This window comes from Gymnogyps californianus, chromosome 5 (genome assembly GCF_018139145.2).
Source record: "Gymnogyps californianus isolate 813 chromosome 5, ASM1813914v2, whole genome shotgun sequence".
Lineage (NCBI taxonomy): Eukaryota > Metazoa > Chordata > Aves > Accipitriformes > Cathartidae > Gymnogyps > Gymnogyps californianus.
Window position 1 is genome coordinate 8818463 of NC_059475.1, and position 22636 is coordinate 8841098.

Below are 22636 nucleotides of genomic sequence, written 5' to 3' on the forward strand. Positions count from 1 at the left end.
CATTTCAGAGAGTGGGAAGGAAGAAACTTCCTAGGACTTCCACCAGTCCCATCCTGGGTGTTGAACACAGCCTGTGTGCATTCCTCCTTTTGCCTCCACCCATGTGCTTTCCCTTTTCTTGTGCTGTAAATTCTTCGGCAATATCTTTTGGTTCAGTGCTGGTACAGTGCTTAGGACAGTGAAATTGTGCCTCATGACTTGGATTCCTAAGAGTTACACTAATACAAGTAATAAAGTTAAAACTGTGGTTGTTTTATTTGACTAAAATTCATACCTCAAGACCACCAAACCATGAAGAAATAGCATACAAGGGAGAGAGAAAACAATCACGCAGATCAGAATGGCACACTGCAAATGCATCAACCCTCAGCTAGTATTAATTGGTATGGCTCCAAGAGATATATTTTATCTCTCTCTTTCAACATACCTATGCTCATTTACATCCACAGGCACTGTTTAAAATAAATTTGGCCGTAAACAATCCTCCTAGGTAAAAAGGAACACTGAGTAAAGCATCCCTGTACAATTTTTTTGCTGCTGTAGAAGACATGTAATGGATGTGTGTGCAGCAGCACATGAAAGACAGATGAGGAAGCAAATTCTTCAGCTCTTTGGATTAAAACAGAATAAAAATGTTAACATATATGCAAATTTCTTTCACTGAGGCCTATAAAGATATCCTGGTGCTGCTGTAGCTTTCCCTTGTCTCTAGGAGAACTGAAAACCTATTTAAGATCAAGACAGAGACAGGTACACACATATCAGAGGGCAATGAGAATGCCATCAAAATATGTCAATAGGAATATGTGCTGGTTTTGACTGGGATAGAGTTAATTTTTTCCATAGTAGCTGGTATGGGGCTATGTTTTGGGTTTGTGCTGGAAACAGTGTTGATAACACAGGGATGTTTCCGTTACTGCTGAGCAGGGCTTACCCAGAGTCAAGGCCTTTTCTGCTTCTCACCCCACCCCACCAGCGAGGAGGCTGGGGGTGCACAAGAAGTTGGGAGGGGACACAGCCGGGACAGCTGACCCCAACTGACCAAAGGGATATTCCAGACCGTAGGACGTCATGCTCAGCATATAAAGCTGGGGGAAGAAGAAGGAAAGGGGGTACATGCGGAGTGATGGCGTTTGTCTTCCCAAGTAACCGTTACACGTGATGGAGCCCTGCTTTCCTGGAAATGGCCTAACATTTGGCCTTCCCCTGCCTGCTGAGGAGAAGTAGTGAATGAATTCCTTGTTTTGCTTTGCTTGCACATGCAGCTTTTGCTTTACCTATTAAACTGCCTTTATCTCAACCCACGAGTTTTCTCACTTTTACCCTTCCAGTTCTCTCCCCTATCCCTCTGCGGGGGAGTGAACGAGCGGCTGTGTAGTGCTTAGTTTCTGGCTGGGGTTAAACCATGACAGAATATGAGAGTTCTTTTGGAACATCCTAATAGAAATCTATGACCTACTCAAAAGCCTTTGAAATTCTACTTACTATAGGTCACTGAAAAAAAATGAGTTTCTGAAGCAGATCTTCTAATAGAATTAAACTTTTTTCTTTAGGAGTTAAATGACTATTTGATACATATATATTTGGATACAAGCACACACAGAACATAGATGAACTACCAGCAGCAAAGTCACTTGATCACTTATTATCTTAAAATGTCTGATATTCTTCAGTAAGTTTATTTTCAGAAGGCATCATGCTAGATTTGCAAACAGGCTGGAAAAACCTAATTAGAACTAACTACTGTTGAGAAATGTTAATGTGGAATGGAAGGCATTTAAAGAATGGTAACAGACTTTAAAATATAAGTTCATTTCAGTAAATCAGTGTCAAAATGACAAGAGAAGCCAACATGGCTCAAGACAGATATATGGAACAATATGTAGGATAAACAAAAAAGCTTTTGAACCCATCCATAGAATATGAGAAGTGAAAGATTTGATTATGTATTAAAAGAAAAAGGGTAAACCAAATGAAACAAAAAAGTGAATCATACAGCTCAAAATCTCTCAGTATGAGAGGGTTTTTTCCTGGTTTGGGTTTTTTAACTTTTTTTTTTTTTAAATCAGGACAAAACCAAAGAATTAAGTATTCACTTTCCAGAATGAGAGTGAAAAAGACCAAACTAAAACACAATGACTACCTGGAATATTTAAAGAATTAATTCACAGCTATTCTAAGATATAACTGTATCCGGTGCAACATACCCGAATACTCCTACAAGGGGGTTTTAAGGCTTTTTCCAACCTTTACTGCTTTCTTGTATCAATGCAGATTATGCACTTACAGCACTCACCAAGGGCAAGTACTTTGACTTACATTCATGCAAACTGAATAAAGAGCCAGGGTGATCACTGTGTGAAGTACCATCAGTGCATGACCAACCTCACCTCTGCAGTAGCAGACATTTGAGGGGCAATTCCTTCCCTTGGTTTCTGCAGTTATTGCACCGCAATATTCATTCAGCATGAGTGAAGGTAACGGCCCGTCTTCTTGCAGAGTCTAATTAATGGTGCATGATGACTGGGAGCTGTACACATTTCCTGGTTAAGGCCCTTCAGAAGCTTTGGGGGAGCATGGAGCTGTAACTCATTGCACACACTGTCCTTCCCCATCTCAGCCCCAGAGCGTTCCCAGCGTGTTACCTCTGGCTGACATGACAGCAGATGGCACAGGCGACACAGACCATGCCAGCCCTTCACAATGACTGCTTTGCAACAGGCTACTGGGGCAAAGTGGCTTTAGCAGACCTATCTGGCTCCTTACCCTGTAATAATGATAAAAAGTGGAAAGGTGAAGTTTTTCATGGTAACTGAGCTCTACTGAATTAAAAGAAGTATGATGGCATGGTTTTTTGCATGATTTGTCTAAACCAAAGTAAACTTTTGAGAGAAACAAGTTAAAATTACCAGCACACTGGGTCTTCTATAGATCTTTCTTAATCTTTCCTACAAGGCTTCCCCTAACTTTGACTTTACATGTAAACCAGAGCTATATCCTAAAAGACTTCACTGCTATTTTAGTCTGAGCTTTCTAACTTTGATTTGACAACTAAACTAAGGATGCAAGCACTATATTGGCATCTCCCGCTATAACCATTCAAAAGAATTTGCTGCTTGATCCACTGGTAATGTGACCTATGCCAACTTTTTCCTGGTACAACTTATTTTCCCTTATCAGCTCAGTGGTAGTAGCAACTGCTCCTTCACATTGTGCCCTCCTATCTGACCAGCCCATGCAAGGGAGTAAGGGAGTGACTTATGCCCCTTTCTTCTCTTGCAAAAGGATGCACAACTACTTATAACTGCGCCCTAAGGAAGCCCACATACTAGACATCAGATATCCAAGAGAGCAAAAACAGTGGGAACAGAAATTGAGAAGTCTTCACTGACACTTTACAAGTTCACGTAGTTCAAGAGAGATCCCTGAAGACAAGAAAGAGACCATCATAACGCCATTAGTTAGGGGAAAGCCTAGGGAAACTGAAAACGTATGTAGGGAAAGCTTAAAAATCATTTTAGAAAACCAAGCGAGGGAAACACTTTAAACAAGCACACTAGTGGTTCAATTAAGGGTTTCAGAGATGCCTGTAGGAGAAAATCTCCAAGGATATTACCACTAGGATAGACAAAGGGAGGCAATTGGAACCTGATGTAGAGATGTTCAGAATCATTTCCCTAAGTTTCATATCGGAAGCTAAAAGCATTAAAAAATTTAGAACAGCAAATGTATTCCAGAAATGCGTACAAAGTGCTTTTGATAAGCTGTTTAATCATATATCGGTACAAACAGTGGTTTAGGCTAGTAATTTTACAAACAGAAACAGCACTGAAATGCAAAGAAAAGGAAGCCTTGATTAATAAGGTGGGCGGGGGGGAGAAGAGATCATTTACTTTTCAATAAAATAATTTTGATATTTGTTAAAGAGAAGATGCAAGTCCTCTTAGGAAGAAGTCTGCTAGTTAATCTATCAAAGAATCCAGAATGAAGACAAAAAGGTAGAGAAAAAAGTCATAAGGAAAGCTGCTTTAAATTATTAATCAAGAATTATACTTGGACTGACCAAGTGCTTTCCAAGACAAAGAATACAACTCAGTGTAAATAATATGATTCAGTTATACATTTTTTCATTTAAAAAAATTTCTTTTAACAAGGATGGCAAGGTTGGGGGGGAGGGGGGTGTTGGGGGCGGGGGGTGGAATTTAACAAGAAACCAGGGTACAGAACTAAAAAGATGAGCAAACTTTATCATTTAGACCTTTCTTTTCCAAAGCAGGGTTACATTTCCCCTGGAAGCTCAAAGTGTACACAGGTATTTTCCATCCACCGATTAGTGTGTATTTTGCAGCCCCCAATCTGAGCCCCACACTTAAGTGCCAACTTATTCAGCAGAGAAATCTAAGAGCTTCCTTCTCCATCACCACTGGCACAAACTAGTGCACCACATACTCCCACATCCATTCTCCGTGATCATAGCTGTATGGCCTTCATTTAAAATTAGGTCTGCATTTGCTATCACCTCGTTCACAGGGAATGGGAGGTTTTTAATGTAACTACAAGCCTTTAGCTCTAGCTGCAGCCTCATGCTTTTCGCTTGGAGGAATCCAGTTTGATTTCCCATGTGTTGAACAAATATCAGAGGTCACATAAAGAGAGAATATATGGCTCTATAGGAGCATGAAACCTGGGCAGGAAGGAAAGAGAATAAACAGCTAACACCACCACAAAGAGTAAATAAAAACAAGCCATTTAATGTGGTTTAAAAATACTGACTACAAAAACTAACTTTACCCAGTATCAACCAAACTGAAATAAATATTTAAAGGTGTACTACTCAGCTGTTTTCTCAAAATAGTAAACCCACGTAGTCTTTTCCCAAAGATTGGCTTCTAAATAAGATGACAACCACATTCCAAAACAGCTAAAAATTCAATATGATCGAGCATAGTTTGATTGATTTGCAACCGTAGCAAAACAATATAACACACAACAATCCCTACACCTCTTCTCCTCTGCCTTTTCATTTAGGAGTCATGTTCATAAATGGAGCCCATCAGCTTGACTCATGTTGGCAGAGGTAGGAGCGACGAGGAACAGCAGAGGATGGTGCTCTGCATATTCCCCTAGCTGGGCTGGTTATCCTGCACTCTCCTCGGTCTTTGGCAGTGACTACAGCCTGCAAAATAATGGCCTCACCAGCTTCTTAGGCCACTCACTGTTATAATCTGTATAATAAGTATTAGTTTAGCTTTTCGTATGGAAAGTTAATCCCCTAATAACATTTCAAATTACTGAACAGTGTTTGGAAAAAATCATAGCTACCATTCAGAAACCTGTGCTGCAATCAGCCACACAAGATATACAGCATTCTGTAATTAGTGCACACCTTTCAGACTTGGCTAATTACCTCTTATGAATTAAAATTGTTCCCCCCTGACTAGCCACTATACTTGAGAGGAAAAAAAAAAAAAAAAAGAAGAAAAAAAGATAAGCTCTATACTTCTAAGGCAGCTTGAAATTCAGTAAGATAATATCACTGATTTGGTTATTTCCAGGTGAACATCAGGTTATTCAACCTAGGTGAATTTAATGATTCTGGACAGGTTGTGCAATGAATTTTCCTATAAATCACTTATAATTGCAAATACAAAAATTAAAAATCAGTCTGAAGAGAGAGATAACACAGTATTAATGATGGAAAGCAGTAATCTACAGATAGTGGTGCTGCCATTTTAATCGAGGCCATTCTGATTAGAAGCTTCTGAACCTCATGGGGACAGCACTAGTATGAAGAAGCTAGGGTATCTAACCTGCAAGGGTTTTTAAATGACTACATGTGATTAACAAACATGTCTCCAATATACTGACATTAAAACTTCAGAGTTTTTCTCTCTGATACTATGTTCTTTTACATCTCTCAGAAAGACCAAGTTCAACTTGGCTTTCTATACGTCCTCCTCAGTGTCCGTTACCAGCTGGCTATTACCCCTGTGCTGAGCCATGGATTAGGAGATTTGCTTGCGCTAGTATCCCAAGTCAGCATTTTGAATGATGCGGAGCATTTCAGGTTCCAAATTCCCTGGGTAGAGTCCACTTTTTTTATATCTCTGAGTGCTGATCAGCTCAACGATGCCATGACCTACTCATAAAAGCAGTTGGAACAATGTGGATCAGGGGGAGACTTGTGCCCCAGCTTGACAGCAGTGCTGAAGTCTCCAGTTCAGGCGACGGAGAGTGTCCTGTCCTGTGACACAGGCTGACAGCCCACCGTGTCTGCCTGCCCTTCCCATTCTTTTGAGCACAAAGGCCCATCTCATTTATAGGTGTTAAAACACAAGAGCTGGCACAACACCTCCAGCCCTGCCCTGCAGCTCTACAGTCCTCCTGGAAGTCGTCACTGCACAACCCACGCAGGGCGAGTACGAAAAACAGCAATATGACAAACGGCAAAAGGACAACTGACTCCAGACCAGTCACAAGGACACTTCTATTACTTAGAACAGCAAATGAAAAATATAGCTTTTACCTCCACACTGCAAAAAGGGGGGACGGGGAGGTGGTTCTCCTCCCCTTACCTGCCAAGAGCCTGTAGCAAAGGGCTACACATGCAGCAAGAAGAGTGCACTTGTCCTCTGACCTGGTGTAAACATGTTTCACCACCTTCTAGCAGGAAACCCAGTCTTATTCATGGATCTCATCTAATGAAGAAATCCTGCACTTTTGAAAATAAGTGCATTTTAATTTATCACCTCTTTGTAGTTTTTGAAAGGTTTTGTCCCCTTTTATTTTAGACCAAAGCTTTTATGATATTAGCTGTGTCAAAAGGAAAAATTGAAAGCCGTAGTACAGACTTTCAGAATTCGAGATTACTTGAATTTAAATCTAGGAGCCAAACTCATCTACCTTGTCCTGTATGAAGTTTGAAGCCAAGATTAAAACCAGGCTTTTTCTGGTCATAATTTAAATAAGATTGAACTTTTCTGACATTAGCCATTTTTATCAGATTTTGGCTCCAGATGAAAGAAACCTTGCAGGTACAATCATACAGCCAAATGACTAACTGCCATCGTTTGTGCCTGTTAATTATTTTTGGCCACAGCATTCTGTGCATAATGGAGCATGGACACAATATAATGGCTTATCTTTTTCTTCTCCCCCCCCCTTTTCTTTTTTTTTTTTTTTTTTAAATTTGGCTTCTAGGTCAACATTTTGCGAAGTCAAGACTTGCTTTGCTGAAAGTGAAGGGATAATCCGCCTGGAACACCTTGAGTTGTTTTGTATAGGTACTCGGTATTTGCAGCTCCCAATGACTTTTAGCTAGAAATGTGAGAGCAACCATAATTACAAAATCAGACCCAAACTGCTTCAAAATTAATCACTTCAAAAACCCAGGAACTATTAAACAAATATGGACATGATGTTGGGAGTGGGGAGAGTGGGGGAAGGAGTTTCATCCCTGGTAAAAATCACAGACTCCTTGTCCCAAGCCTTTGTATTTTATTTTATTTTTAACTTCTTCCTACTTGTTGTGGGACAGAGGTATTGAAATCTTTCTATGGTATCACATTAATATAAAATCATTCTGCTTTTCTTCTCATGTGATAGTGAAGTGTAGTCACGTTAGCACATTTCATTGTAAGTTAGTAAAAATGAACGTTAATATGACCTGATACTAATCCACCATGACAGAAAATTCCTAATACGATAAAACTTTCATATCATATTAGTAGAAAAAAGTCAGTTCCTGCCTATTCCAGGCCACTTTCAATGTTGCCTTTGAGCATAAAGTAATGGCAAGCATTTGTCTGTCTGCAAAAAGGGTCCCTAGCACTGTTCAATGGCAAAATAAAAATTATATTCAAATGTGCTTTTTTTTTTCTATGTGTGACTTAGCCCATTGCAGGAGAGCCCTCAAATACATCATATCAATTAGCCTTCATTTCTAAGCTTTAACTCTGAGTTACTCAGGGTGCCTCTTGTAATGAAGAGCAATCTCTTTTTAAATGATTGTTTCTTTATATTAAAATTATAACAGCTGCAGAAATAAATATTCAGTCCAACATGACTCCTCTCCTCATTTTCATGACCCGTCTTTGAAAGGAAACAGTCAACCATGGGCAGCATGTTCAGTGAGTCCTTCAAAGCAAATGCCAGGTAGACAAATACTGTTATTTTTTTCCTGCAAGAACTCAGAAGAGGTCTGGATGAAGCAGAACCAACTCACAGCTGGCTCCAGAGCAGCATGCAGCCAGCTTTCAATGGGACAGCTCGGGGAGGCTTTGTAGGCCATCAACCATACCAGTTACACTAGCTAGTTTGAACATTATCATCAGTTCTTCAAGTTGTCTGTATTACGCTACCATTTACAAAAGCTTAAACTCTGATCCCACGTTTGCCATCTCTGGGATACCTTTGCTTGTTTGGACCAGGATTTAATAATCCTTTCTGTAAGACCAAAGTGGTAAATCTGATCTAAAATATCTAAATAAGATGATCAGATATCATCTAAATAAGATATCACATGTAAATAAGAAAGTGCTTCTCAGGACTTGTTGGGCATTTCCCAGAAACTGATAAAAGATTTGAAAGAAACACCATCAACTTACTACAAAGCTTTGCAAAATCTCTGGTTGAGCTGAGTCTAAATTATAATTAAATACATTTCCTTTGTCCCTGGTGACCCAAGTGAGGAACACTGGGATCATTCTGTCACCTGTTGTAAACTAGAGGAGCTCAATTTAAATCCAGATCTTGATGCCAATTTCCAACAAACTAATGTCTGGTTTTCTTGGTGTAGTCACTTTTTCATTGCACTCTCATTACCCTGGACTGTAAGAACAGCAGTACAATCAGGTAATCCTAAGAGTTGCAAATACTGAGCTTCCTTATGTAGGCTGCATAATTCACAAGTTAAAGTTAGTGTTACAGAGAATTTAATTTTTCAACACAAAGTTTTAATTTTGTCCACAGAAATACATCCAAACAACAACAAAAAAGAATCTACTTGTTTTACTTTTCCTCCAGAAAACGAGAGGAACAAAGGGTTCAATTTAAACTGCTGTGGAACAGGACTGAAGCCAAATCATGCAATGGATCAGCTTAGTCTGGAGAGCATCCCACAAGTCAAACAGTGTAATGCTTACTTCAGTTTGTTCTTTAACTCTGATTATTGGATACACTTCTGTGTTGAAGACGCTAAAAAAGCCCCAAAACTTTTAAGTAAATTCAGTGCTGTACCTTAAGAGGAAAAAGGGGGGGGGGGGGGGGAAGTGGTTCTGGTGGGGAACGGCCAGGTTACTACAACCAAAAAAAAAGAGAGTAATTTTCAGTTATATTATTGCCTGTGAAACATTACAAGTGCAAAATGTAATCACCTTAATGCTATTTTTGATATCATATCAACAAATTACACTGAGTCCCTACTGTGACACTTATATCAGGGTAAGAATTATCCTGTTGTGAGTGTCGATCCCAGGGGAAAATGAGGCAGCATAAATGGCTGTGATTCTTGAGCAATTAGCTGCTCCAAGGCTGCAGATACTCTTATTTAAAAAATACTTATGGAATGTTTAACCTGTAAACATCTTGAACATTTACCTCCTACTTGTTTTTTCAGTAATTAAGCCTCCGGGGGATCATCCTATGTAACAAGCATTTCTTCCTTATTTTGCCACCCATTTTTCTTTTTAATCATGAGAAAATCCCTTTTTGCTATTAAGATACACACCGTGAAATTTGGAATTGTTTGTAATAACTATGTCTTTCCATTAGTACTAATACCCTAATGCCACAGGACAACCATGTAATGTGCTGAAGGATTATATAACTTCACGTCGAGCAAAAAGAAATTACAAGTTTCAATCACCTTTGGGAGTTAGTTTTTTGGTTTTCAAATTTCTTTAAGAATTATTGAGGGAAGAGAGAAATATTGATCATTACAGCTAATTTCAGATCTTAAGCATTTACTCTAGAGTCAGAGACATTGGCCCGAAAGAGCCAAAAGTACAGACAACTGGATAAGGCAAAGGCTACATTAACACATGATGATAAAAGGCACAGGATACAAAACAGTTCTGCAGTAGGGCATCAAAAGTATACACAGCTCTTCAAGAAATTTTATACACGCAGCAAGAGGAAAAGGATATTGTATTAGTGCAACAGTACCATTTCAGCATCAAATTATTCAACAATATCTATATCCCTACATTAAATTTTGAAGTTTATAAGCTTATATGTTGCAATCAAAATTCTGGATGAATGTAGACCTTTTATTTTTCTGTTAATCTGTACGGGTAAAAGCCACCCAGCCCTATAACTGAAAGTATATACACATATAAAAATACACCTTAAAGTTAAAAAAGTGTGCACTTTCAAAACCTTTTTCACCTCTAAGCACAAATGGAAAGATGAACACATTCTGAAAAAGAATCCAGAAATCTCTCTTCTAGGCATAAGCAATAACTTTTTGTAACATTAATTTATAGACAAAATACAACTGCATAAAAACATCAGCTTATAATTAGGTACTTTAAAAAACCATAAATGAAGTCTTTCTCCTTGTAAAAAAATCAGTTGCATGACATACAAAACATCAGTTCAACATCTCCAAATTTCTGATATAGTATAATTCTGCTAAAAGTCATTCTTTTAAACTAAATGGAATTACAACTATTACCACACTTCCATCATTTTAATGCACCACTGAAGCAAACTGAAAGTATATGCTTTGGTAAACATGGAAATTATGGATTTGTTAAATGCTTTATATGACACATACAAGACTCACAATATTATCCATATACTTGCTAAGTTATTCTTCCACCTTTCTTTTGCCATGATTTCCTTCCCTGACTTACAGTTGCCATACCACTACATTTTTCTCCTGCCTAGTAACTACTGATTTTTGTTATATAATTAATTCTTTAGCAGATGTTATGTTCTGTTTGAAAATAGCAATAAAAGGGATTTCTTTACAGTAGTTAAAGGGCCTTGAAATACACCAGCAAATGCAATAAGCTCTGTTTCAGCTGTTGGGAATTCTAAATCCGGGCTTTGGGCTGTTGTTATTAACTGCCTGTGTGTCACTACAGCTGCTACAGAGCTCCGTGCTGCTCATGTGAAGCACACTATAGAAGGACAAAGCTGCCTTGCACCACGTTGGTGAACACTGAGCATACACACAAAACTTATTTTTTCTCCTGGCGGGACAAGGGTATGTTAAAAGCACAAAGTATTTGGAAACAGCAAAAATACAAAATTATGCACAATTGTGACACCTGTTGAAACATCTCTGCATTCATTGTTGCACTTGCCAACTGCAGCAAACTCTCATGGGTCCTATATAATACAATAAGAAGTTATGAAGCATAACAGATGTTTCTCAATACCGAGAAGACCATGAAAACAGGTAGCTTTCACTGCACTATATTTTTCCACTAAGCATCTGAATAAAAGGGTTCTTATTAATCCCTTCATATGAATTCTGACATCACTGGCAATAAAATATAGATTCAAATTCTCATTTAACTTACTTAGTTAAATGAGTTAACTTACTTAGGAGTTAACTTACTTAGCCTACACTGGCAGAGGAAAAAGGATGATTAAGTGAAAAATGACTCATTATAATGCAATCCTTTGAAACAGTGCATGCCTGCAAATATCAATAATACTGCCAATTACCTTTAATGTACCAAGAGTTGTGCAACACCATGTTTAACATCCACTTGAGAAGAATAGATAATAACAAATACTTGAGAACTATCCACACATCAACAGTATATTAATAAAAAAATATGGAAAACTATCATGAATATACATAAAATATGTACATCTTCCTTGTAGTTTAAATTCCCTGAAAGTATCTGTGATGAAGACACACATCTTAACTTTCTTAAATTAGAAAGAAAACAGATCCATCCCACATGCGTTTTCTGTATCTCCCAAATCGCTGATGACTCCTCCCTTGTTGCATGGAACAAGGGACAATCAAGAAATACATACCAGTGTGCCCTTCCTGGTCACTAAGACAATGTTCCTCACGCTTAATCTGCATTAATAAGATCTGTGACAGGGAGATTCACAACTCTGAAAATAAATTCACTAAACACCCATTACATTAAAATACTATCATTGCAGAAACCTTTAAAGCAAAAAGGATTAGGATGCAGCAACAAACAGCTGGACTTTAGCTGTCAAGATTTTAGAGGGCAATGTGTTTATTTCCTCATAATTAGTGCTAAGTGCTACGTAGAGAGATTTTTTGGACAGAATATAGCTGGTCTTTCTCTTGCTGCTTGATATTTCCTTTCTGTGTATCATCCCATTATCTTCCATTATGCTTTTCTGCTATAGAATCTCTATTTCTAGATGAGACTGAAATTAAAAGGGGGAGTGCGCATTTCATGTGAACCGTCCGTCTAACAATCACCAATATAAATGTAACAACAGCAGTAGAAGGAAGCAATGCCAACGTCAGGAGAACTGGTCCCATCTTTAAAATTTGTTGTGAAACAGGATACAGTTTAAAAAATAAGGACAAAGAGGAGACCCACACACATCCCTCTGGCACTCAAATCTTTCATTCTCATATTCTTACCCCTGAAAATTATGCAGGCACTATTACTTACACAAAGTATTTTGATGCAGTCACTCTTCCAGATCAGCCAGACTTGCTGCCTCAGAGTTTCTCTTCGCAGAAAGCATTATAATCAAATAAAGATTTTTAATTTTTTTTTTGCTTTTGGGAGCTACATCATAAATTCAAGTGTAAACACAATAAAGATTTTCTATCGTTAGTTGTAATGAACCTTGTATGCTAGAGGGACATTCAACTTAAAAAGGGACAAATCTTGTCAGAAACAGAATACTTTTGAATATCTCATAATACTCCTTTTTATGATACAGTCTACTTGAAAACAAGATCATTAACCAGTGCTTCTAAAAGTATCATTATAATTTTAGCAGTAAAAAAGGTATATATTAAAAGAAAACAAAATACTTTGTAGTGTTCTGTAATAGATCTAAAGTAAAACTTAAAATTATCTTAATTAAATAATGCTTCCTTTGTCCATACCACACATTCTTAATAAATATAGAGAAGAAAAAATGTTCATGAAAAATACTGAGATGACCTTAAAAATAGCTTTATGATGGATAAAAAGAAAAAAGTCATATAAAGCAACTGCAGTGGAGGGTAATTTAGAAAAGAGGAATATATTTCTATACAAAGCTGAGTATAAATATTTATCAGCTGCATAGATGGTCTAAAGATATTAAGAAAAATAATGAAAAATTACTGTTTCTTTGTCATATGCTTCTTGCAAATACATGCTGGGATAATGCTTCAACTATAATAAAACTGCTCATTATTGGGAGATGCGGTAACAGGAGAACAAACATCATTTATATTGCCGAGAACAATTCTGTGGAGGCAGCGAAGGACTACAGGAACAGAGATTCCTTTTTGATATTTGATGTTTATGTAGGTTGATTGAAATGGAATGATTAAAATTATTTAATTAGAAACTGTACGTGGGAGTTCTTTGCAAAAGAATAACATATGTATTTGTTCAAATTCGCAATACTCAGTCTGGTAGTAGTACAAAATCATTTTGGGGGCAGAGGGAAAGGAAATCGGGAGAGGATATTTGTGCTGCTCTACAGCTGACCAGAATATATTTGATTTAGTGTTTGTCATATGGGCAGAATATTGGATGTACTAATTGGGATGTACTGTTCTCCAGTTCTCACTGGTTATCTGGTGATCCTAATGGGACTGCTTTGTTTCCACTACTCCATATATACACACTGTGTGCAGTAGCTCCCATCTATAAGCCACACTCCAGGTTATTAATGTCAGTCTAATGCTCAAACAATACCAGTCTAATTCCTGGAAAAGCCAATGAGTTTAATTTCTCAAGTAATGTGGATTTTTTTTTCTGCAAATAAGACTTAAAATGTAGATGTGCACGATAGTAAAAAAACTGTTTAATAATAATACTTTCTTCCATTTAACGGCTTATAGATGTTCTCTGTTATCTACAGTCGTCTTTCTTACACTATACTGAGAAAGTATTATTTTCTCTAAGTAATGAGGATAAGAGCAGCAAGATGTGAAGCAGTTTACTTGAGGAGAGCCGGTCGCTGGTCTGAGCTATGCTGAAAGCTCAGGAATTCCTGAATGCTATTACTGCACTTCTCTCCATAATCTGGTGCTGCCTTTGCTGTAATCATCTCCCAGCAGCATTTGTATTAATCATTTGCACTGCTGTAGCATCCAAAGAGCCCAGTCAGGCCCGTTACAGCAGTTAATGTACATACACAGAAAGAAACAGAGTATCAAGAAAATCTCACACAGTATAACTTTTTTTTTTAGTTAAAAAACCAACAAAGGGAGAGAAAGGGCAATAGAACAGTGCATGACAAGCATGTCTGTTACTTCTACCTTGTGATACAATACACAGCATAATAAATGTTGTTTTTACTACACTACTAATCTAAACTTACTTTAGGAAACTCTGCTAATTTAAAGTTCTTCCCTTCGTCTTATTTTTTTTGTGCAATGCAAAGTAATTTTAACTTTATTACATGTAAAGTTATAGGATTAAAAACCGTTGCATATTCTGTTTTGTATCAAATAGTATTTTTCTTGTTTCCTGGCAACGCCATTCTTTTTGTTTTGTTTTCAGAAGATTTCATTACAAGAATTTAATTTTTATGATAGAATATTTTTATATATATCCATATCAATTTGTGAGATTAGTGTTCATAAAACATTCTATGTATTTTTTGAGATACATCAGCATTATTTGTCAGTCAGGACCGCTACAATGTTTTGCTTTTGGACTCCCACATGTTCACACTGAAAATTAAAGACAGATCCACACTATGTAAGACAGGTAAAAATCAAGATTTTTTTATATTTGTAAAATAACATTATCTACTGTCAGCAGAACTACAGCTAGCATCTGTAAGTATTCACATGATGGGAGCATGAAGGTCCTCCATGATAGCATTATACAAAGGGAACATATCTGGGATATATGGTGCTGGCGCCCACACCTGCCCTCCTGGCTAGGCAGGCCTGGGGGCAGAGCACTTCTGAGTCACTCCCTGATGATTAGAATGTCAAATATCGAGTTTGTTTATTGAATTAAGTTTCATGTTGCAATTGAAATGGTAGACAGGTCTCCAAATGAAACACTAGGAAATGAGCCAGTTGTCCAGTTAGACACCATTTAAGAATGGAAGCAGTGACTGAAGAGGGGATAACAGCAGCAGCACAGAAAGATGTCCTGGCACTGAAACCAGCACTTCCTCCATTCAAAGGTGGTGAACTAAGCAGATGGGAGGTGTGGGTGGGTGGTGCAGACACGGACTTGGGACAGCTTGGAAAACTATCATCACCTCCAAGTTTCTGTATGATGATGTACTCCTTTAAAGAGCAGGAGAAATATCTGACTCTAACACCCTACAATTGAGACACAGCAAACACAAAAGTAACAGCAGATAAAAAGTGAAAAGATAGTGACCAAGCATTACAGTTGTGTTACCAAGATGGAAATCTCTAGCAGCATTACAAAAGTGGGAGCCAGGACTTGCACATTAACAAGGGGAGAAAAAGTACTGGAATATAGAATAATTCAAGTTACAAGGTTTGGCCTAAGGAAAAACGTATACAGCTGATGGTTTAAGAAAAATTGCTAGCTAACTCTGTTCATTGAAACCAAAATTAGTCATGGAAAGCTAACAGGAGCATAGCAAATAACAGATTCATTTTTAAGATTCTAATATTTTTCTGGCAGCAAAACAAACAAAAAAATATTCCTACCTGGAAAAATCTCTTACTTCTCCTGCATCAACAAGCAATGGGGAGCTGCCCAAAAATAAAGTTCTGGGACTTTGGGGCATTGCAGATTTTCATATGCAACACACCAAGCTTGTGAGTCAGAAGAAAAAGACTTCATTTAAGAGGTCTTGCTATCATTTTTGGCATGGATCTGAAAGAATTCACATATAATGTTAAGACCACAGCTAGATCCAAGCATTCAAATCTAACCCAAGACTCGGCTCCTGGTTTCTCCATATCGCACACCTTGCTCTGCCAGAACTGGGGAAGGGAAGGAGTACACAAAAAGCTCCAAGTCTGCCTCTCACACACACTCAGGACCAACTTCTTCAGCTGTGTAGCTCAGCCCAGAACTGACAGATATTCTGACCTGAACTGGACAGAGTTCACTGAGCACGATTCTGCCTGGCAATGTCCGTTGTCAGGCTTCATTCTGCTTTCACCTCTTTCTGGGACATTTAGGAGTTGCAGGGAATTCCCCTCGGCAACAGCTGGGGAGAAGCTCTTCCTCCCGACACCCTGAGGAACAGGGGCCAAACTGGCTGCGTTTCATAGCTGAAAAAAGAAACAGCCCTTAGAGCAGATGGCAGGCAGCAAAGAGTCGTGTTGGAAACAAGGCAATTTCAAGGCAATTCAATCCAAAAATCACAATTCCACACAGCTTTCAAGTGAGACCCCAGCTACCTGAAAAATCCTTAACATCCTGGCAAAGAAATTTCTGATCCTTAAGAAAAAAATGGTAAAGATATAACATCTATTATTAAAAGCAAAGGTACATCAATACAGATTAGTGCTTGGGTAGCACCAGCAGAGATGCAATAGAAAGAGACAACCACAACACCAACATATTTTTCCCCTCTATATGGATATCAAAAATAGCAGCCAGCCTGATCTTCAGCAACAATATGAAACTCATAGCAAAAAAGTGTTCATTGAGATCACTCTGAGGGAACACATTTTGCCACAGGACTCTAAGTATCACATCCTCCTTGCTGGCCATAGCTCACTCTAGACTACAACATTTTGTGTCAAACAGTATATATAGTACTATAACTATAATAATAGGTACTAAACTGATTAGTTTCACACCATGCTAAATTGGCTTATTCTGAGATTTAAATTTAGAGTAATGGTATTCAAAGAATTTATTGCCCTGTTTTACTCAACATAGCTCATGCTGCTGTTATCTGCTAAATATGATCATCATCAATGTGCCCCCTTGCCCATTCTGCCAATTAAAATCACCCCAAAAGTACAACATCAAAAAGATTATGTTTTCTTTAAGCTGACCTTTAAAACTGAAGTTTACAATGCCCTGGTAAGAACTTAACATCTTCATTTACATAATTTTCTTGTAAATTACAAGTCATATTTTATCAGAACAGAGTAAGCCAGAGGACATGAGGAAGCTATGAGCCAGCAGCAAAAGATTCAAACCCCAATGGGCTAAAAAGTTCTCACGGACAGGTTATACAATGCAAGAAAAGAAGATAAACTAAAAAAAAAATCATCTGCTATTGAATTACACATGCCCTCTTTCCCTTGGGGGATGCCAATCATCTGCTCTTTCTCAACATTTTAAATGAATATCTAAATAAAATGGAAAATAGAAGTTAACAAGTGTTGAATTGCTAGGATTGTTCATAGCCATCTGGAATAATATGGCAGCACAACTTTTTGAAATAAGAAAGGTTGTTTCCTTCACTTGCTGCATGGAAGAACATATGAACTGAAAGTTGTTGAGTCCACTTCTAGCCCCAGCAGCATCACAGAAAATTAACATCAATCTGGAAGGAACAGAATGATGACCACTGGATTCAAAGTGTTCTGGCTAGAGGAAAGTTTCCCTCAACACGTGTTAACACCCAGCATCCATCAAGTATATTATTGTTCCTTGACGAACGTGTGAAAATACAGAGTGGCGCCCCAGAATAGTCCAGATCTGGAAAGTATTCCACACATTAAACCAAGTTTGCAGCCATTTCTTGGGTGAAATGGTAATAGTTAAAGACCTGTATGCAAGCATCACGACACATTTTCGAGGTCACATGCTAGACTTCCAGTAACTTAAAAGTATATCTCTGATGGGAAGTACTTTCAAAATTCTTAGGCAGAAAATACAGGGCTACTTTTGTATCATCTGTGATGCTGATTACTCTCGTTTAGAACACCTTTGCACAAAAAAACGAATAGAAATGAGAACATGCTTGGCATGTTCTCCCAAAACACATTACATGATGTGCTAGGAAAGAAGATTTTTTTTTCCTCTCCGTATTAACTAACCCATGATTAAAAGAATAGACACAGCTACTACAATTTTTACATGTTTGATTTCTGAAGCAGCAAGGTCCTGCTAGCATATCATGCACACTTAATAAAACATATATACATACCTTCTTAGCAAGGATATACACTAGAAAGAGGCAGGTTTGCTGAGCAAAACCAAGTCAGCTGCTCTAGAGCAAGCTCTGCAAATCAGGTTTCTACATTATGCCTTGGCTAAATCTGCATGTGATACTCCAACTCTTCATTGGACTGCCCTTTTATTGAATTAGACACAAAGACTTAAAGGAGGAGGAAAAAAATTAAAATACTAAAATGTTTATACTTAATACTCCATTTCCTTTTAAATACTGTGATTCAATATAAGAATTTAATATTTAAAAACAAAAGCCTTTCTATTCCCAGTGGCTAGAGTGCTCATCAGGCTATTATTAAGTCAATTCTCTCTGAAACCACCTAACCACCTGTTAAGTGTTAGGTTCTCACACCTTGACTAACTGCAGGCAGGAAACAACAGGTAATAACTCATGTCCATGCTGAGCCATGTTGACTTCTGCCAGCCAAAAACACCCATGCAGCCACTCATCTCTCCATGCACATGCAGACATCCTGGCGATAGCTGTCTTTCAGCACGGGAAAACCAGCAAAGGCACAGTTCTGCAGCCAATGAGCCTTCCAAGTATTATTTAGGTGCCATCTCCAGAATCCTCAAGCTCTTCTGGCAAATGACTATCAGCGGCAATCAAACTCGTTTACATTACAAAGCTGCTCTCAAGAGATTACCGAAATCCCCCTGATTTCACTTATTTAATTTGGTAAGCAGATTGTGTTGCTGCAAAGTAGATTTCCTATCTGGATGAACTCTTACTGTATGCAAAACATGATACTGAATATAGGCTCACAGAACAAGTTTATTTTTGTAGCTGGGCTGGTGCTGTCAAAGAGATGCACAAAGGAAAGAAAAAAAAATGCTGCAAATTTTTGACCTCACGGCTAGGTTATGGTGGGCAGAGCTGCAGAACACCAACTGCTTGAGCACAGAAGTAAAGCATCTGTGTACTGTCATCTGTGCCAGTGCTGTAGTCCTGATTTCAAGCAGCACTATAGTAAGGGGAAAAAAGAAAATCACATTTTGTATTAATATTTACACCTACTTATTAGGTACTTGCATCGTTTGCACAGCTACCCTGTTGGATAAAATCCCCACTGTAGATACAATCACATCTGAAGATATTTAAGAAATAAAAACACTTCATTGGTCCACTATGCTACACCTTTCCTGCATAGTCAGTCTAACCTCATCCAGAATTGTAAAGCACGTTTATCAGCCCTCTGAGCACTACTGTGAAAGCTTGCCATGTAAAAATGTCATTTGCCTTTTGTGGTGACAGCTATAAATGCGAACGATGAGTTTCAACAGGAAGTAGCATTTCATAGCATGGCTAGACCTCCTCCTCTCCTGTCACCAGCCAACGTAAATGTTAGCTGCATTTACTGGAGAGGACTGCTCTATAAAAGGGTACAGAAGGCAAGGAGTCATCTCTCAGCTTTCACTGTGGAGGATGCAATTGCAATAGCCCTGCCTCTGGCTCATCTGCCCAGCAGTAGATTCAACAGACCTGGCTTGCACAGATGGGGAAACATGAAATACATTTTAAAAACACTAGGAAACGGTTTACTGCAGAAAGGTAGAAATATGCTGCAACAGAGACAGTACTTGTCAGCTGTGGCCTCGCAAAGGCAGACTTTGACATTCTCTCAAACACAATGCTTTCTGCCGCAGTTCTGCACAGAAGAGGAGAGAATTAGGGAAAATACCTATTTGATCTGTAGCTCAGACAAGAGTAACTCACTCTGCTCATCTTATAAAATTATGTACATGAAATCCATCCAAGATTAGGAAGTTTCACTCACATACACCCACATGCACAGGAGGTACAATATTAACTCTGTTTTGGAAAGGTAAACAGAAGAACATGAGGCTCAAATAGACTGGTAAATTATTCTGAATTATTACAAAGGAATATTATAGTTTTTCATGCCCATTTTTAACATTTATAAAATATAGATATACATGGGTTCTTATACCACCAAGATGTATTTTGAAAGCAAGTATTATACTTGACCCACACAAGTAACAATGCTGTCCCCCTTCAGGGCAATCTATTTCTTTTATGATGCCATACTACTTTGGGAATTTAATCTGATACTTTTTCTAGCCTACTTCCATCACTCCTCTACCTTCATATAGCATTTTACTTTCTGAAGAATGCAGAAATGTTTTCTAGGTAAGGCGGTTCAGTATGAAGACAATCATTTTTAGCCTTTATGCTTGCAAGGGACATCTGACAAATGGGGTGGCTTTTGACCAGCCTCCCTGTAATAGTAACAGGGCAGTTAGGGCAATGCGTAATTCAGTTGTTTAAACACAAAGCACCAACAGTTAAACCAGGCACGGAGAAGGTTTGCAGCCTGAGCTTTACCAAAGTATTATAAAAGATGAGATCTCACCAGTAGCGGACTCAGCAGGATGGGCTGAGTGGCCTCACCTCACCCCCACCTGAAAGGGAGCTGCAGCACCTCTGCACCACACAGCAGCAGGGTCACTCGACTTTCCTGGGCCAACCTGCCACGTGTGTAGCCCGCTGATATGGATGCCCAGGGCTTCAGCCATCACAGGCACCACCAAATAAAGTCTTCCCAAATTCCAGCACCTTCTTTCTCCTGCATAGAAAGGGCAGATTATTCATGAAAAGTGTACTACAAAAGCTTGACTTTTCCCAAGGATGTTAATTATCTGCAACTATAACTTCAGTTATAATCCACATACTGTCCCTACCTCTAAACTCTTAAATACAAGCGTATGTTACTATACTGAAGTATTGAGGATGTGTATTTTTTGTTTGTTGCGGTTTTTGTTTGTTTGTTTTTGGTTTTTAAGGAGAAAGAATAGCTCTAATTAGCTGCAAGCACCCAGCTACTAATTAAACCTGCCAAAGGCACTGTGGAGTTTTGTTTTTATTGTTTTCTGAGTAAACAGGGAATCGATGTGCATTGTACTTGCCTTGCCAGGGCACCGCATAGCCCTCACTTTCAAGGGTGAAGCAAACAGCTTAAGGAAGAAGAAAGAGCTTTGAGGATTGTGTCATACAAGCATTAATATAATGCTCACATCAGCTGCACTGTGGCTTTTTAATTTAAAGCATGTATTCCTTTGAGAATTATCATTATCTCATTTTTTTGCACTCTACCTATTATACAATTCTTTTCGGAGATCTTAACGTGACTGTCATAGCTTCTGAAAAGCAGCAATCGCTACCCCCAGCCACCACCAGCCCTTTAAAAGGGCCCAGAGGGGAAAGCCAGCACATCAATTGTTACAGCTTTCAATGCGTCTTTTTAAAAGGAAGAGTTAAGTGTTATTTTATATATTTTTCATGCATAATTTCAGTTATTTCTCAGTAAACATATATCCCAGGGCTCTGGCATTTCATCACAGAAGTTTAATTGAAAAGGGAGGTTGAATGCAAAAGGGCGGGGGGGGCGGGAAGGTGGGGGGGCTGTTGGGCCTTTGGAGGGAGCGGGCGGGGGAGGGCCGGTCCCGCCGCGGGGGGAGGCGGCCGCTCTCACCGCCCCCCGCCGCCGCCGCCGCCGCCGCCGCCGCCCGGGCACGTCCCGCGGGGCCTCGGCGAGCGCAGCGCCACGGCGCCCCCTGGCGGCGCCTTGCGCGGGGCGCGGAGGGGCGCGGAGGGGCGCGCTGTGGTAAGGCCATCAGCCAGGCGGGCGGCCCGGGGGGGGGGGGGGGGGGGGGGGGGGGGAGCGCCGGTCTCGCTTGATGACTACACAATGAGGAGTGATATATTTTAATTTAAACACCATAAACCTATTGAGTGCTTAATTAACTTTAACCGTCTTTAGGGGAATGAAGCCAATTTGAGGGGGTCAAAAGGAGTTGTTTCAATATCAAACAGTTTTACATAGTCAATCCATTCATTCGGCCTACAGCTACTGATTAACACACAAAATTAACATGTTAGTAAAAATTCATATTCAGGTCTCTGGGGAAATTAAGATGCACATGCACAGAGCATGATTAGCACAACTATTGTTTTCTCCCAACAATATAATTTAATGGGTTTTCAGAATTACAGAAAAAGAGACTCGGTGCTGGTTTGAATTGATTATTTACCACAAAGCTTTGAAATATAGAGAAGATGGAAAACATCCTGAGCCAAGATGCCAGCGACAGAGAAAAACAGGAGCAGAGCAAGTCCATGCTGCAGAAGGGTACGGCTGGAGCAAGGGAGCAGGCGAGCGTCAGGCCCTCACCTGTCTCACAGTGCGGCCTCCCCTGCCACCCAGTCGGCCTCCCCGAGAGCTCTTCCCTTTGCCCTTGCCTACTGACGCCTTCCCCTCCTTCTCCTCTCCTTCCCTTTCATGTCTTGATGTTATTTTTCCATTGTGTCATTTGTTTTAGTAAGAGAACAAACAGCTCAAAGCTTCTTC